This window comes from Podarcis vaucheri, assembly GCF_965113315.1.
Source record: "Podarcis vaucheri genome assembly, chromosome: 6".
Taxonomy (NCBI): Eukaryota; Metazoa; Chordata; class Lepidosauria; order Squamata; family Lacertidae; genus Podarcis; species Podarcis vaucheri.
This window is the reverse complement of record NC_138764.1, coordinates 70,354,492-70,373,508: the sequence shown is the minus strand read 5'-3', so window position 1 is coordinate 70,373,508 and position 19,017 is coordinate 70,354,492.

The following is a 19,017-nucleotide window of genomic DNA, read 5'->3' as shown; positions in this document are numbered from 1 at the left end:
CCCCTCTGTTTCAGTAACCGTCAAGTTTTTCCCTAACACCTTAGTTTTTTGTTTGTTCAGCTTAAAACCCGCCACCCGACCAAATTTCTGAATCAATTCCAAAACTCTTTTTGTACTAGGTTCTGGCTCCTGTAATGTTAAAACCAAAGTCATCTGCAAATGCTTTCAGTTTATATTGTTTCGCTCCGACCCGTATTCCTTGTACCTGCCGATCCTCCCTTATCATATTCAGCAAAACCTCCAGGACTGAAATAAACAACAGAGGGGATAGGGGGCACCCCTGGCGTGTTCCTTTTTCATTTTTTAAAGCCATCCAAGTTGTTGGCCATCACTGCCTCCTGTGGGAGTGAAGATGCCCTTTTTTGCCAGTTACTAAACCAACCAAGATATAAGCTGCTGGAGTGATATGCCAGACTTTCGGATAGCAATACCCAAGAGATACCCTTTCTATATTTTTCCTGTATCTACTACCAGTGTTGCCACTACCAGAAGATGTCTAGATAGGGAAATCAGTATGGATATATTTTCTTAAGAACAAAATCACCAAACACACCAATCTCAGACACTTGGTAGCCAGGCTGCCAAGGCTCCCACACTTCAATTAAAGCCCAGGAGAAGATGTCAAAAAGGAATTCCTGCCATGGGGCCTTTTCAGATCCAGAAACACCAGTGAACCTGTGATTTGAAGTCATTTGCAGATGAACTGAGGAGAAGAGATTAAAAGGTAGTTTGAGGGATATAAATGGGAGGTTGTTTTGCGGGCACTGAGTGGCTCACAATAAACTATTCTAGGAAACTATACAGTTAAGGGGCTGGAGAGCTGTTTAGAGGAGCACCATTTTCTGTGGCATCCCCCTGGCAATTGTGATGTGTTTTCCTGCTCTGAGAAGTAGAATAAGAGGGCATCAGAAGAAGAAGAAAACCCATAGAAATAAAATGATTGGGAGTCTTATGGGATAAAATAAAATTCTTGAAGCAACCCATTGCAAGCATAAGGGGGTTTAAAAGGACCAAAGTGACCAAAGAGAGTGATGATTTTCAGGGCAAGGTATTTGAGAAAATGTCAGATGCATGCAACGCATTGGGGAAAGAACCTTTCTCCTTTCCACTAGTCACTTTTGTTAATATCCTTCTTACAGATTAGTAAAGGAAAGGGTGAGGAAAGTGGTTTGGGAGCAAGAGGCTGGGGGAGAGGCTGGAGTTTGGGGGTGGGAGGGATGGGAACACTTCCTCTGCTTCCATATTGATCCTCACCACAAAAGAGTTCACTATTGGGAAATAGGAGGAAATAAATGTTAAAGGCTCTCCTTTGAGTACTGATCAGGAAGAAATTCAATTCAGTCCATAAGTAAAGTTGGAGTTCTCAAATTCACAATTTCCAAAATAATACACAAGCCAAAACACAACCACCGATCAAAATTTGCACTTCTGAATTTTTCAGTGCCATTCCCCAGCCAAACAACACGTGCAAAAGATGCTGTAAATTCTCTTATTCTACAAACCATCTTTCTAGTGCTCAGCACTGTGCAGTCGGCTTGGGTGCTCACATTTCCTGAAAACCCAAAGAGGTCCTCCACTGGGCTCTCTAGTAAGAACAGGAAGATATGAAGTCTGCCTACTCCGTGCCTGTTTGCCATTGTTAAAAAAACTGGAGGGTGGTAGCCAATGTAGTGCTATGGGAAAGTTCTGTCAGCACAAGGATTTTCATTTGTGCAATGAATTTTTCTTCTCCTCCCCTCCTAGAGATCTAGGTGTATATATTCTCCTCCTGCAGGTGTCCTTGCCAAACTTCTGAACAGTAGACAAGAAAGATATTTCGACCTGTGCTTCTCTGCCCCTTAGCCATGTCATCATTCACTTGACTAATGTGTGCAGAGGAGTTTTCCTTACTTTACATTTATACAAAAGATGAAGAAAAACATCTCCTCGATTGCAAATTAGAGCGATGGCAAGAGAATCTTAATTAGTTGTTTCTTATAGTATATTCCTCATTTGATCACAACAGTGCCCCCCTCCCCGCCCAATTATAAACTTCATTACATTTTCTACTTCGTGGCATCAGCTTCATTCCTGTCAGAGATAAAAAAGCTTTGTGGCTAGCTTGTGTGTGTGTGTGAGTGTGTGAGTGTGTTTTAAACAAATGAAACTCATCTTGGTTAGCAGCAAAATAGCAGGGTAAAGAACAAAATGCACATGTGCTTTGGTTCAATTTTAGTAGCATTGATTTAGATGTCTCATTCCCAGGGCTGTCTTAAGCATATGCAACACTGGGGAGCAAAGATCTGTCCAGTGCCCCCCCAGGTTGCCCAGTCCCAGCTGTGCAGGGGGGCAGAGCTGGCTGGCTGCCTCAGCATCTCGCTGGCTCGGTCACCCCCAAACGCTCGGTGCAGAGCCACCTGCAGCAGAAGAGCCCGTCGCGGCGCTCCAACCGATGGGAAGGCTCTTCCCCAGACTCTTGGCCTGGCACCCCTAAGAGCCCAGCGCCTGGGTGCCCCTCACCCCTAGTGCCTATGGGTAAGATGGCCCTGCTCATTCCCTCCTGCCACCCACCTTACAAGAAATGGCATTTGTAGTCCAGCCCAGCATTAGGGGTGCACATGGCCAGCTCCCAGCCTCAATGCACCATGGGGTGGTTTCCTGCTCCTCTCAGCTACACAGGACGCCAGGAGGCTCCATGAGAACTGAGGAGCCAATCAGCATTAGGCGGGGCTCCCTGGTGGGCAGGGCTCCCAGAGCAGACCTGAATGAAGACTTCACATAGCTGAGTCTGCTCTGGGAGTATTTAAGGGTTTGCTGTGGGGGATCACAGCACGGCAGTTTGTTTCTGGCTTCCCCTCCCACCCACCCCTTTTATTGCACTGGGGTTTGGGGCTGTCCAGTCAGAGATGCTTTGATCTTGCTATGGATAATCTTCTCAGTTGCTGTTTTCAGGGCCAGGGAGGATTTTGCCCTGCAGATAGATTGGCTGGGTCAGCAGGTTTTGCTTACCTCACAGCAATTGACAGAACTTTATGGTGGAAGAGGCATTAGTCTGGATCTCTACTGGGGACAGGTGCGTGGAGGGCCCCCTCCTGACCTGTCCCATGAGGGGATCCCCTGAAGGGATCTCAGGGGGAAATGTTTCCTTTCCAGCTGTTCCCTGATGGTGATCAGCTGGGGTTCCCTCAATGCAATACTGGCCAAAATGGGACCCCTAAATGTTTGTTGACCCCAACAGTTTATCTACTAGCAGATGAGCGGGTTGATCCTTGCAATGCATGTCCAATGCCTAACCAAACCTGCTGCAACCAAACCAAATCAGTAAAGTTGTGGTCTCATTGGTATCCAAGACCTGCCTCCTGTTTTCCTTCATTGTCTGTGCCTGGGCCTCACTGGGCCTTGGCCTGCAAATCTATTTTTTAAAGCCTCATTGTTTAATCACATGTGCAAACTACTCTCCAAAAGGTGAGAACCATGTATCCTGCCTTCACACATTGCTTTAAATGCAAGGAAGAGGGAGATTTAGAAGTATGTGTGATTCATGCTTTTGAACATGCTTATCTAAAATAATGCATGAATTGCAACTAGAAATTCTAGCTTCATTTTTCATTCTGAATGGAAATGAGAATTCCTATTCTAGCTGTTCAGTTTTGAGAGTTACACATCTCTTCATTCAATCAAACAATACAGCATTTTTGCATTTTTAATTAGTAAGAATCTGGTCCTTGTTTTGCATATAAACTACTCGTGTACTTGGGTGGCAGCTTTTATCTTTGCCAACATATTGGAGCTCATCAAACTCAAGGAACCGAATCCGATTCTACTAAAATGTTGGTAGAACATTTTGATGAGGATCTGCTGTGCTTCACTGGACATTCTTTCCCATAAGCAAATCATCTCACCTTAGTTAAAGTACTGCAGTCCAGCCCTATGATTTTGTTGATTTAGTATAATTACAGAACATATTTAATGTGGATGTTGGTATAATCAGTTACATAACTCATATTTTGAGAAATGCTTGGCAGTTAGAAATTAAGCAGGTAGGTTAATGTAGAAGTGCTGTAGGGCATAGCCTTTTAAAATCATCAATAAAAAAGATATTTTCCAATAAATGTATCCTTTCTTAATGAGTTGTAATATATGCTAATTAACACTCCCCCCCAACTGAGTTTTCAAAAATTGCTCCATTTCTAATGGCACAATAAAGACTAATTTACTCTAGAACAGATTGATCACCGTTTACATGAGACTACATGAACTTTGAAAAAAAAAATGCCCTCTAGAACAAGTTTAAATAGGAAAATATATGGAAAAAATCTTAAATATAAACTATAAATATCTGAAGAATATTTAATTAATTTAATAATTAATTTAATGAGACACCACTTTATGAATAAATTAGATATCAAAGCTTATTACATGTTAATTTTGAACGGTAGCAACTGACACCTTGGTAATTTACTACAACACTGCTAATTAATTTCATATCCCCAATGAGTTTAATGTATGAGCACAAATGAATCTGCATTTGTATTGGTTTATTAAATGAAAGTAGGCAATGGATTCAGTTCAAACAGCCTTTTCTCCCCCTTAAGACTTTGACAGTGTATACAGTCCCATTTACTCCACTTTCTGTGCACTCCATTCCAAAGCTAGCCACAATTTGTATTTATCCTGTAGTTTCTGATGAAAAAATGTGTTTTGAAGCATTCCTCTCTCACTCACTCACTCACACACCAGATCAAAAATGAGAAAAAGAATGACCTTGTGTTTTAAGCTGGTAATGTGTGCACAGCCTTGCTAACCCCTTTCAGTGTCTTACTTTAGCCACCTACCCCTAAATTGCACACCTCGGGAACATGGCTTCATTTTGTGCTCCTGTTCAGTGGCATGGAGTCAATTTCCTGATGCCTTTTCCTTGATAAGCAGCTGGGTCTGCTCCCTTTACTGGTCTCCTCCCTTGTTGACTCCCAGCACATCTACATGCAGCACAACTACATCACTAATAGGCAGAGTGGTAAGAAGTTCTCTGCCTCGGGGGGCCACTAGGGGCGCATTGGAAGATGGCCGACAATACCATCTCTCCAGACCACACGGGGTAATTAAGAGGCTGTTATGGGAGTAGGCAGCCTCCCTTGTTGCCCCAAGGAAATAGGGAACACTGCCCTTGCCTGCTGTGCCCATAAATCACCCCCAAATTCGAAAGAAGGGGGTGAGGGCACTAGGCAGGATGCCCCCATCTGGACTCCGGCTCTCCTAGACGCTGTCTCTGATCGCGCACTAGCTGCAGCAATTTGGAATAATTAATTTCAAAAGAATCAAATGCACATATTTCAAGTGAAGAAGGGGAGTGAAGACTGCTAATAGAAGGGACCTCTGTGAAAGAAGACAACGGGTTGGAGCAACAGGAATATTTCACGAAGAAGATACATCAAAGCTGGGTATGTTGGCAACGGGACTGGATGGGGGAAAACCTTTTTTTCTTTTCTTCTATGTGATTAACCAAGAACCCCCCCCCCCCCGTTAGAACCGTCGGTTAACTGACCCAAGCAGGATGATTAAGGACTGTGTGGAAATGAATTTTAACCAAAAGTATGCTTTATGGAGATCGAGTAAAGAACAAGAGCTTTTGGAATGGCCCAGCAATAAATACAGAGTCGCCATCTTGGCAGGTTTTGCCGAAGGATTTATAACCGGGAAGAGGAATGGATTTGTTTTCAGACTGCATTCCTGGTGAATCTCCTCAGAGGTTTGAGAAAGGCGACAGATTTGTGAAGATTAACGACGCTATGACTGTTTTGATTTATGGAAGTGATGTTATACGGAAAACGTCTGGATATGGCTCTTGGATAAAAAAAATATCCACACAGGATTACAAACTGTTTAAACCCGTTTGTGGAGACTATCAGAGGTCACAAAGAGAAAGGAAAGATATATGAAAATAACAAGAAGAGATGTGGAAAAACAATAAGAAAGGACTGGATAGTACTGTGAACATTATATGGTCAGATTTGTGGACATTAAAGCAGTAGCAAGAAGATGATTGGATCCCCTTCGGAACTTGAAATATGGGTACCCCCAACAAAAATAAAAAAATTGGCTTTGTAATTTGGAATTTATGTAATTTGGTTTGATTTGATGTGATTGGTCGGTTAATAAAATGTATTCTTAAAAAAAAAAGAGACGATCTCTGCTTCATCAAACTGAGGGTCAGTCTGCCCCAGTAGTCAAGTTTCTCAAGGACACAAGAACAATCACTTTCTCCCATTGTTTGTCCCCAGTACCTGCTTTTCAGAGATATACTGCCCCTGAAATTAGAGCTCCCATTTATAGCCAGCAGTAGACAGTGACAGACATATTTTTTGATGGATTTGACTTTTTTTAAAAAATCAGCTTAGTTTTTGTGCAGCCCTGCAGCTACACCCCCTCTTATTGTTAAGGTGTGTTGTCAGGGGTTCAGAGACAGAGGCACAGGTGAGGGAGGAGACGGAGAGCGACGAGGAAGAATCCCAGGACAGTGAGGAAGAGGATGACAATGACTCGAGATCTTCCATGAGTCTCTCAAGTGAATCGGAGGATTCTCAGGAGGGGGCGCCCCTAGTCAGGACAAGGGGGGTCACAGGGGGGACCTGCCAGGAGCAGGGAAGCAGCAGGGAAACCCCGAGCGGGAGTGGGAGATCGGGGCCGGCTTCCCAGCAGGAACGAAGGGAAGAGAGGGGGGTTCCCAGTGTGACACACGGAGCGGAGCAGGAAAGAGACAGGGGAAGGAGATCTGGGGAGAACGTCCTGCCGGAAGAGGCGGAGAGTAGTACAGGGAGTAGTGTAAGTGTCAAAAGGAAGGTCAGGGGTAGCGAGCGCGCGCCAAGTTCAAATGTGGAGGCGCGCGGAAATGGAGAAAGCCCGGAGGAGGAGCCCAGCCCCAAAGCACGAAGGAGGGGGGAACAGGCATCTCAGGAATCCGCTTCAGGAGAGAGCAGGAGGGAAGGAACCCAGGGGGGCAGAAAGACCCTGCGGAAAAGGAAAGACAGGAAGCGGTGGTCTAGCACAAGCCTCTTAAGTTGGTGCAGGGGCGGGACCGATTCAGAGGGGACTTCAAATGTCTGACGTTAGAGACTCGGGGCTGCGCGCCTCGGTTGTGGAACCAATAATGAACTGCAATAAACATCCTTGTATATAAGAAGAGCTTGGCGTTGGTCTTTTGTGAGCTGAGACCTGAGGCAGCCTCTGACAGTAAGTCCCCTCTCTAAACTACGCAAAAATTTTTTTTGCAAAGCTCACGAAGTTTGGCAGCCATGAGTATGGAGCAGCAGATAGATGAGCTACGCAACGCAGTCTCCCGGCTTACCATTGAGGTAGTGGTCTCCCAGAAGAAGGGGGAAGAGGCGGAAAAGCGGTGCCAAGATCTGCAAGCCAGGTGGGATCATGCATGCCAAGTGGGGTTCCCGGGGACCAAAGCTGCTGGAGTAGCACTGGGCAGAAGAGGGGGCAACTTGGTAGCCCACTTCGATGGGAACCTGCAGCAATACCCCAGTTTTAAAGCAGACGTAGAATATGCGTTGCACTTGCTTCGCGATGACTTTAGAGATGAGGAAGAGAAAGTGGGGTTCATTGTGTCCCACTTGCATGGGGAAGCGAGGGCTTGGCTGTGCAATCTGTGGCGTGAGGATTGCCCTGCTCGAAGGGATTCTGATGAATTTATCAAATGCATGGACGCTTGCTTCCAGTCTAGCGTGGATGTGGATGTGGCACGCCAGCAGATCCATGGTTTAAGGCAAGGCAAGGCTTCAGTACGTCAGTACCATGCTCGCTTTTTCGCCTTGCTGAATGTGCTGCGATGGGAGACAGATTCTCTGGCTGTCAGAGACTTATTTTGGGAGGGGCTTTCTAGCCCGGTGAAGGACGAGCTGGCTAGGGGGGACAGACCTAAAACCCTGGCAGACGTGGTGCAGCGTGCGCTTGCCATTGGAGTGCGCCAGGAAGAACGCCCTTGGCGCAATGAGGGGGGTAGCCAGCTTCACGCACCGTCTAGAGTGCCTCCTTTGTTTCCCAGAGATCCAGGACGTCCGCGTCTCTCCCCTCAGCTGCAGCCAGGGGAGGAGCCTATGGAACTGGGGAGTGCAAAGGCTCAGTCAGTGGCCGGAGCCCCAGCGTCCGGAACAGTCAAGAAGAAGCCTCCTAGAGGGAACAGGAAGTGTTACATCTGTGACAGTGGGACGCACATGGCGAAAGAGTGTCCCCAGAGGCTGCGGCAGCACACTGCAGCCTTGGCAACAGTAAATGCAGCAGCACAGCATGAAGAGCTGTTTCAGGGAAACGACAATGCCTGGCTGGAATCAGCAATGTTGGGGCACAGCCAGGCAAATCAGTAGAGCAGTCCCCAGCGCTTTTGCAGCCTACAGACCCCCTGCCACCCAAACCTGTAGTGCAGCTCACTGCAACCCTCCAGCTACCTAATGGACGCACCCTGGAGGTCCCCATCACAATTGACAGTGGGAGCAACGCAGACTTCGTGGGGGTGCAGTTCATCAAGCAGCATCGCATAGAGCTTCTGCCAGCCACGCTGCCATTGAACGTCGTCACAGTGGATGGCAGGAAACTGCTGGGGGGGCAAGTGGTACAACAGACGCCGCCCATGGTGATGCAGATTGGCAATCACCGAGAAGTCATCAGTTTCAACGTCACCCGCCTGTCAGACACGCCTATAGTGTTAGGCATGAGTTGGCTGGATAGGCACAGCCCGACCATGGCGTGGTACCAGCGGCAGCTCACCTTCGGCTCGTCCTATTGCGCGCAGCATTGCATCCAGACCGGTCAAGAGGAGGAGGGCCAAGAGGAGGGGCAGCAGCTACGTCTCAGCATGGCGCAAGCAGTACCCCTCAAGTACAAGGGGTTTTTGGAGGTTTTCTGCGAAAAGGAGGCTGACCAATTGCCACCTCACCGGCCCTACGATTGCGCTATTGACCTCTTGCCAGGGACAACGCTGCCGCCTGTGAAGCTGTATTCCATGTCCGAGGAGGAGCTGCAGGAGCTCCGGGAATTCATAGACCACAATCTGCAGCGGGGATTCATCCGAGAATCGAAGGCTGTAGGGGGCAGTCCTGTGTTTTTTGTGAAGAAGAAGGACACGCCCCAAAAGAGGCTCATCGTAGACTTCAGATTCATAAACTCAAAAACAAAGCCCGCGGCCTTTCCCATGCCCAAGATCGACGACCTGCTCGCGACGGTGCGGAAAGGGAAGATCTTCACCAAGTTGGATCTCCGCGGAGCTTACAATCTCATACGCGTGCGAGAGGGTGATGAGTGGAAGACGGCCATGTTCACGCCGTTGGGCACCTACGAATACAGAGTTATGCCGTTTGGTCTCCAAAATGGCTCCCACTTTTTCCAAGCTTTTATGCATCATGTGCTAGCGGGACTCCTCTACAAGAAGTGCGTGTGTTTCCTCGACGACATTCTGATCTTCTCAGAATCGCCGGAGGCTCACGAGAGCGACGTGAAGGAGGTCCTGCAGAGGCTACGGGAGCACAGGCTCTACGCCAAGCTGGAGAAGTGCCAATTCGACGTGACGGAGGTGGATTTTCTGGGCTATAGGCTGTCCGACAGAGGACTAGCCATGGACAGCGCCAAGGTCCGTGTGGTGTTGGACTGGAAGAGCCCGCGAAACCGAAAAGAGGTCCAGAGGTTCGTCGGTTTCGCCAACTTTTACCGCAAGTTCATCAGGGGTTTCGCCAAGGAGACGGCAGCTATCACGGACACTCTCAGCTCCAAGAAGAAGAAGTTCACCTGGACGGACCAGGCGGAGCAGTCCTTCAGGAGACTTAAGAGTCTCTTCGCGTCCGAAGAACAGCTGCTACACGTGAATCCTGGCAGGCCCATGAGGGTGGAGACTGACGCATCTGACAGAGCGGTGGGGGCCGTCCTCTTACAGGAAGACCCGCAGGGAAACTGGAGGCCCTGTGCTTTCTACTCCCGAAAGCTCAGCAAGTCGGAGCAGAACTACACCATTTGGGACAGGGAGTTGCTGGCCATCCACGCAGCTTTCAAGGCATGGAGGCACTTTCTCATCGGAGCCAAGCACACCGTGCAGGTCCGCACGGACCACAAGAACCTAGAGTACTGGCGCACGGCGAAGCTACAGAGCCAGAGGCACATACGCTGGGCGGAGTTCTTTGCGGATTTCGATTTCAGGATAGAGTACATCCCAGGTGACAACAATGTCATAGCAGATGCGCTCTCCAGGAAACCGCAGTATCTCGAGGCAGCGGCACCGGTGGCAGCCAAGCACATTTTTGCACCGCAGGCGTGGGCGTGCGCTTCAGCCGCCGTGGACCTGGAGGCGGTGCGTCGCGCGTTGCAGGCGGATCCGTTCGCACAGTCCAAGATGGAAGAGGTGCGGAGGGGCACAGCGAAGGACGACGAGTTCCAGATACGCGACGGCCTGCTGACCCGTAAAGGTGCTCTCTACGTTCCGGGAGACGATCTCCGCGCGAAGGTTCTGCAGCAGTTGCACGACGCACCCAGCGCTGGCCACTTCGGCAAGGAAAAGACGACGGAATTAGTGGCCAGAGACTTTTGGTGGCCCCAGATGCGAGGGGAGGTCGCGGAGTACGTCGCCAGGTGTGACACGTGCCAAAGGTCCAAGCCAGTGCACCAGAAGCCAGCGGGACTGCTGGAACCGCTAGAAACGCCACTGCAACCGTGGGAGAGGGTGGCGCTGGACTTTGTCACTGATCTGCCCAGTTCGCGAGGCAAGACGGCGGTGCTTGTGGTTGTAGACCTGTTCACCAAGATGGCGCATTTCATTCCTTGCGCGAAGGTGGCGACAGCGGAGCAGACAGCCAAACTGTTCATCGACCACGTGTTCAAGGTGCATGGGTTGCCACGGTCCATTCTGTCCGACAGGGGGCGCCAGTTTGTGTCCAGTTTCTGGCGGAAGCTCCTAGGGATCCTGCACGTCAAAATCAACCTGTCGTCGGCGAGACATCCACAGACCAACGGCCAAGCAGAGAGGGTCAACGCGATCATGCAGCAGTACCGGAGATGTTACGCCAATCAGCGACCCGCGGCTTGGGTGGATTACCTACCGATGGCTGAGTTTGCCTACAACAACACGAAGCACGCGTCTACGGGGGTGACGCCGTTCTTCGCTAACAATGGACGGCATCCCAGAACCTTCCCGGGGCTCGTAACGACGGGGGAGGGGGCGCCACAGGAAGCCGACCATTTCGCAGCAGAATTGCAAGAGGTGCACGACGAGCTGCGGAGACATTTAGAGCTAGCTAAACAAGCCTATAAGGTGCAGGCGGACGAACACAGGAGGGAGGGGGAAGACATCCAGGTGGGAGACTGGGTATGGTTAGTGGCCCAAGCGGTGCCGGCCAAGTCGTTAGCTAAAAAGAAGCTAGGACACAGGCAACTAGGGCCGTACCAAGTTGAGGCCAGGATCAATCCCGTAGCGTTTCGATTGGCCCTCCCCGAGGGTTCCGGAATGCACCCGGTCTTTCATAGGTCGATGCTCACCCCCTACAAGGCCCCACACAGATTTCAGGAGTCAGGGACGGCACCAGAACCAAGCAGGGAGTCACCCAAGAGGGGGAGGTCACCTAAGGACGAACCAGTCAACGAGGTCACAGAGATTCTGGACTCGAGATGGGGGGAAGAGGGAGTGGAATATTTTCTCGCCAGGGAGGGCGCCCCGGCCAGCACCAACAGCTGGGTGCCGGACTACGCTTTGGACGAACCCCTCCTCAAGGACGAGTTCCATGCCCTTTTCCCACACAGGCCCATGCCAGCACAGTTTTTCGACGATTGGCTTTTTACGCCCACACTTTCCACCAGCACCTTCCGAGGGTTCTCCTCCGCAGAGGAGACGACGCCAGAGTCGAGCCCTCCAAGGGGATCGTGTTCGGGGGTGGACACCGACCCTTCTTACTGGTGGGACGACCAACCAGAAGAGGACTGGCGCATGAGGTGGCGGGTGGGTCCGTGGCAAGCAGACCCCACCCAGGCAACAGGGGGAGGGGAGGACGTGAACATGTTGGGAGAGGACAATGGGTTTGAGTACACAAACAATGAACTGGAAGCAGAGGAGATCAACGTCGACGACCTGTGTCCGGCAGCGACCTCTGCAACGACGGAGCCCCCGGAACCTGCGCCCGAGCAGCGGGAGGGGGGAAGGGGGGGCTTCAAGGGGGGATGGATGTCAGGGGTTCAGAGACAGAGGCACAGGTGAGGGAGGAGACGGAGAGCGACGAGGAAGAATCCCAGGACAGTGAGGAAGAGGATGACAATGACTCGAGATCTTCCATGAGTCTCTCAAGTGAATCGGAGGATTCTCAGGAGGGGGCGCCCCTAGTCAGGACAAGGGGGCTCACAGGGGGGACCTGCCAGGAGCAGGGAAGCAGCAGGGAAACCCCGAGCGGGAGTGGGAGATCGGGGCCGGCTTCCCAGCAGGAACGAAGGGAAGAGAGGGGGGTTCCCAGTGTGACACACGGAGCGGAGCAGGAAAGAGACAGGGGAAGGAGATCTGGGGAGAACGTCCTGCCGGAAGAGGCGGAGAGTAGTACAGGGAGTAGTGTAAGTGTCAAAAGGAAGGTCAGGGGTAGCGAGCGCGCGCCAAGTTCAAATGTGGAGGCGCGTGGAAATGGAGAAAGCCCGGAGGAGGAGCCCAGCCCCAAAGCACGAAGGGGGGGGGACAGGCATCTCAGGAATCCGGTTCAGGAGAGAGCAGGAGGGAAGGAACCCAGGGGGGCAGAAAGACCCTGCGGAAAAGGAAAGACAGGAAGCGGTGGTCTAGCACAAGCCTCTTAAGTTGGTGCAGGGGCGGGACCGATTCAGAGGGGACTTCAAATGTCTGACGTTAGAGACTCGGGGCTGCGCGCCTCGGTTGTGGAACCAATAATGAACTGCAATAAACATCCTTGTATATAAGAAGAGCTTGGCGTTGGTCTTTTGTGAGCTGAGACCTGAGGCAGCCTCTGACATGTGTGTTTGTGTGTTTAGTGCGATTCTGAGCGGATATCGTATAAATATCTCTGATTTTTTTTATGGGGAAGGAATGATAGACAGAAACATAGATGGTGTTTCACTCCGTCTATTCATGCCAATATTACTATTACTATTATTATAATGCTATTTCAATATAAATGTGTTATTTTGTGGAAGCAAGCTTAATGGAAGCAAGTTTATGAAATCAATGTGTGCCTCTTAAAGCTGAAGGAGAATTTCATAAGAAAGAGACCCTTTGATCCTTTACAACCAAGGGAAATTATTTAGGACATTACCCTTATATCTCCAGGCTAGAAAAAAGTTCCTCCGGGACGTTTTTTGATTTATTTTCTGCAAGAGAAAGACAGATTGTCTTGGAATTACCTTTGTTCATGCCCACTCTTGATCTCCTGAGATCGGAGTCGCCATCAGGTCACCATCAAAGTGATCTTGAAATTGGTTATCCCAAACTTCGTTTAGCGAGTGACTTTTGTGTTACTCTTCAAAGCTTTGAGATGAAGAAATTGTCATGATGACTACATGCTCCTGCAAATCATTCCTACGTCCACAAAAACATCATGCCAGGGGGACAGATGCTAGTAAGAGACAGGTAAATCTATAGAAACTGGAGCTCTCCTTACCTGGACAGGGCTGGGTCAGAGTCTCTCTGCCTCAATGTCTGAGCCCCTCCCCACAAAAGGGTGCCTCGCTGGCTGTGGATAGGAGGAGGAAGAGGAGTCGCCACTGCCAGCTGCAACACAGACGTGCGATGTCACATGCCTGCATGTGATTTGTGTCACTTTGCACATCTGTGTTGTGGTGGCGGCACTGACAATCCTGAAGGCGATGTGGTGCCCCTGCAGGTAGGCCCCAGTGATACTGGAGGCAGGAGAGCAGCTATGTTCCAACACATGCCCTGTCCAGCATAGCTCAAACACATCACCAGGGAAGATAAGATTAATGAATTCCTAGTTTGATGTGTCGTCAGAAGTTTCATGCTAAGCATGAAAAGAGAAAGACCTAAAGAATCCAGTTGTTTTGTTCTCCTGCTTCTGTTTCATATCCCAAGTTGCTCTCAATCAAGCACCTTTTGTTATCCTGAGCATCTTTCACTTTGGGGGATGTCCCTTCCCATATATATATTTCTTTTTTCTATTGAGTATATGAGCACAGCATGATTCACATATAATGACATATATAATTCACTCCTATTGAGCAAAGACTCTTTCAGTGAATGCTGCCAGTCTCTTTTGTTCATGATTTATGCTGCAGCCATATGTCTAAAGGTGGAAATACTTTCTTCAAGCCATTGATAGAAGTCTGGTTGCAGGTTTTTTAAGAGCCCTGTACCTCAAATGAAGTCACAGCACAGATCTAACTATTTAAAAGTATACTGAGGTCTTTGAACAGGGGATGAAACATTGCTGCAACAGAGTATGGACTCAAAGTCTCAAACATACAAAGGGAGATTTTTAAAGAGTATGTTCAACTATAGGAAACCAAGAAACTGTCAGATGTTTAATTGATGAATGGCAGTATAGTTTATGAGCATAGCAAGGTGTTGGAAATTTGAGATACCCACACAGCAAAAGTTACCCCCAGTCTCAGTTACCTTAAGGCAGCTTAAGGTCCAAAATAGTTTACTGGTGCAGAAGATTAGGCTTCAGTAATACAGTTCTGGATGTTGATATATACATATAGTTTGTAGGCTTTGCAAATACAGATATAGATATATACAAGTTTGGAGATGGGGACAAATTGTGCCCCTTTATTACTGGCACCATGGCACACTATCAAAGCTGGGGCTTCTTATTGTCCCAGAACCACCTGTGATACTACCTTATAGTGAGTTAGACTATCCACCTTGAATTGTCTGCTCTGGCTGACAGAGCCTCTCCAGAGTCTCGGGCATACATCTTTTCCCTAATCTGCAACCTGACCCTTTTAACTAGAGATTTCAAGAACCCTGGGATCCTCTGCAAAGCGTGTAAGCTGTCATTTCTTGAGACAAAGGAAATAATTGAAGGAATAATAGCATTGAACCTGGAATACTGAACTGCTGTTTGAATCCTAGAAAAATACCAGTGGAGGTACCATTTTGAAGGAAGGGCAATATTTGCAATAGTGCTGTGCCCCCCCCCTATATATATATATATATATATATATATATATATCCCCTGCGTTTCTTTTTTTACCATGCTCCATCAATTTAATGAGAACAGAAACGACTTCTGAAAATTAAAAAGGGGGAAAGAAATAGATATTCTCATAAGTTGGGTTTTGGGTGTTTTTGTTCTGCTTACTTTGCTTTTGAGATGGCCAGGGGGTGTTTGTGAATGTCTTCCTTTTATTCTACAATTCATCTCACCAGTGACTTGCACTTTGCAGTCTTCAATTCAAGCCCAGGGGAAGACATCAAGATATTTGACTCAGAAAGTGTGAGCAGCCAGGTAGGCTGCAGAGTAGTGGAATTATTTTAAACACAACACCCCTGGACACCAAGCACTGATAATCCCACACTCTCCCAAATCCTAAAGAAATTTGCAAATGCCTTGACAATAAGGAAGTAAAATGGAAGCCTTTTTTTGTACAGAGGAAGAAAACTTTCAAGAAATTGGAATATCCATTTCAGCATGGCTTACATTGCCTGGAACTAAAAGGCTACGGAGGAGCTCCTTCAATTTTTAAAAAATAGGTACATTGCCTTTGTTGTTGTTCACAGTCTATGATGTGTAGAGCCTTTGTTTACCAGGAGGTGCCTCATCAGTTTGTGGATCCAGTGAGGCACCTGTAGCTTAACTTTTAGATTTGCATTTTCCATCAAGATGCATGGGTTGTTGTTTCTTCATGTCTCATTTATCCCAATGCTTCTATCATTAAAAAATACTTTTGTGTCCATTTAGTCAACTGTCTTGTGGGCATTTGCAAGAAGAGTTTCATGACAGGCACTCAGCTAGGAAGAAATCTCTCTGCGAGTGTCAAAGGTGTTTTGTGGTTTCTTTCTTTCCTCTCTCCCTGTTGCAATGTTTTGAACTTTTGCTGCTGGATTCTATTTTTAGGCACCATTAATGGCTTTGAGTCTCCCTCTTTCACTTTTGCCAGTGAGAAAGGATTGTGATGACATATAATATGGAGCATTATATCAAGCCTGTCATAACTGCGCCAGCGATACCACATTGAAAAGTGTCAGAATGTTAATTTCAGTAACAAGGAAGTTATCCATGAAACACACCCCCTTTTCTTATGTGTGCGTGTGTTGATTGTTATATATTCAGATTCCAGGTCCCCCCCCCCATTTGTGAAAGGAACCCACATTAGAGCCTTTCAAGAACTGCTTTGTTATATTCTGCATAAAGACAGATGTTAGTCTCACAACTGTATACTTTTTGTCATATGCTCCTCCATTAATATGACCAATTAACTCCGAGTGCCTGCCTGCCTTTGAAAACCCTGCTGAAAAGCAGGGGATGTTTTGTGTGAGATTGATTGTGGCAAATTGTTAAAACTTGAGTAACAAAAGATATCTTCAGCCCCAATTAAATTAAAGCAAATCTTAAAAGCTGCTTACCTAAGAAACAAGAACTTGGGATTTCATTCCTTCCTCTTTTGTGAAATATGCATTAAAGAAAAAGAAACCATGTGAAATATCCTCATAGAGGGTTTTTTGTTTGTTTGTTTGTTTGTTTTAGTGTGGCTCAGGGCTCATTGACAATTCTGTTTGTCCTGCTACTTTCCCCTGGGAAAACTTGCAGTTTAGCACTGTATCAGAATAAATGATAATCAGATTTGCCACAAGTTGCTGTTTGCTCTGATTTAGCACTAAAGAGCGGGGTTTTTTGGTGGAATGAGGCAGAGCAAAGGCAAAGCTGCCTGTACCCATGCCTAAAAAGCATGTGACATGTAGAAAACTGCTCAGACCCTACGGCTGCAATCCTATACACACTCACTTGGGAGCTGGGATGGGCATATCTGTCAATTTCAGTTACTGCCAGTCATTTTTCCAATCTTAAATTTCAAAATAAATTTCCAACTTTTTCCAAAGGAGAAGTCCTTATGCAGGTTCATTGGCATTTTAGTGCAAATTTCTCCTAACACACACACTTTTGTATCCAGTTTTGTCTAACATACACATCTTTTGCAAAGCAATTTCCTGAAATCGAATGCATGTTTGTTTCTTTCCCCCACTAATAAAGCATGTTCTCATAGAAGAGAGAGCACGTGTTGCGGATGGAGCCAAACAAAACCCCCAGTTAGCGACCAGCCCATTGAGGGCAATGGGATGGAGTAGATTGGTTAAAGCTGTTACTGGGGCAAAATTGATGTTGCCAATTTAGGGGTGGGTTTAGTCCCCTTATATAAGCAGGGTCCACAGCTTTCTCTTTCTCTTTTGCTGTGGACATCGGATCTATCTGACCGTGTACCTTCAGCGAGAGTCTGGTTGTATTGATTGTCCTTTTTCCCTTTGCCCTTTCTTCTCTCTTTTTCCTCCTAATTTCCCCTTCCTTTTGATTTTCTCCCTTCTGGTTTGTTCGTAATCCTTCCTTTGGATAGGAGCGGGTCCTAGCCTTGTAGCTCCCTGAGGAGGGGGGGGGGACGAGGCCTCTGGTCCCGGGTGGCTGACGGCCCGCTTCTCGGCCGAGCCTGAAGGCCCGGGCCAGTTGGGGAACAGCCTCCTTCATCCCTCTGCCTCCTTTCCAGCTGGGGCCCCTGAGGCTTGGCCTTGTCTCGGCCTGGTAGGCCGCTGCTAGGGCCAGGTGCTCGCGGCTTCGCGAGGCCTGCTGACCTTGCCGGGGCCTGCTCCCCTTAACCCCCCCCATTGAGCCTTGGGCCTGGCGAGGCCTGATCCTCGGGTGCCGGGGGTTGTTGGCGCCCGGCGGCGCCTGCCCGTCACGCGTGGGCCTACGGGCGCGGCAGCGGCGCGGCCTGGTCGGCTTGAGCGGGGCCTGCTTCTGCCGCTGCCCGTGGAGCTTTGGGCCTTGGGGGCCCCTGCGGGGCTCGGGGCTTCGGAGAGCGGTGCGCGGCCGGCGCAAGCGGCGGGCTGCGCTGCACCGGGCTTCCCGGCCCGCGGAGCGTAGGCCTGCGGGCGCCGCAGCGCGTCGCGGCCTGGTCGGCCCGGCTGCGGCTTGTCCGCTCCACCTCCTGCCCCCGCGGAGCCCGTCGGGCCTCGTGAGGCCCTAGTGGCGTTCGGGCTCCTGTGTGCGGCGCGCGGCTGCCTTAATCGGCGTGCCGCGCTGCGCCAGGCCTCGCGGCCGGAGGCGCGCGGGCCTGCGGGCGCCGCGTCGCGTCGTGGCCCGGCTGCGGCCCCTACTCCGCCTCGCCTGCCCCCCCTGCCTTGTGGCTTCTTCCCAGGCCCTAAGGCCCCGATCCGCAGGCGCGGGGCACTGGTAGGCCTCTGCAGCCGGTAGGGGTGCGGGACAGCGGCCTGGGGACCGCGGGAGGCCGGGGGGGTCCGGCTGGTGGGCCATCCACTGCCCTTGGGGGCTTCTGGGGTGCCAGGGGCGGCAGCCGGGCTTGAGGTGACTCACCTGGCTTGGGTGGGTTCCCCAGGCTGCCTGCTTCTTTAGGCAATTTCGGCGGGAGCGCCATTTTGCCTCCTTTCCGTTTTGGCGCCATCTGGTGGTCAGTCCCGGTAGTGCAGGTTCTGACAAAAAAGAAAAAAAAATTGAGTGGCGGCCTCTGGTGGCCGCAAGACGTCTTGCAGGGAATTTTCTTTTCTAGGTGGCGGCCTCTTGTGGATACTGTCATATTGCATAGGCCGCATTGCCCGATACCGGTGCCTTTGGATTCGGCCTGGCTGTCTTAAGTGCTGCCACACCTTTGTGATTTGGTGCCGGGCGGTTTGTTTCGCTACTACTGAGTACCTAATTTAATTGTTCATTTGTTATTTAATTTTCTTTCTTTATTCTCTTAGAATCCTTTACCGTCAATTCAACAATAATCTGTCTATTCGATTCTCAATTTATTTAATTTTATTTTAATTTTAATTTTATATCAGTAGTAGTGATGGCCCCAAAGAAGGCGACAAAGAAGTCTGGTCCGGCCTGCGCCACA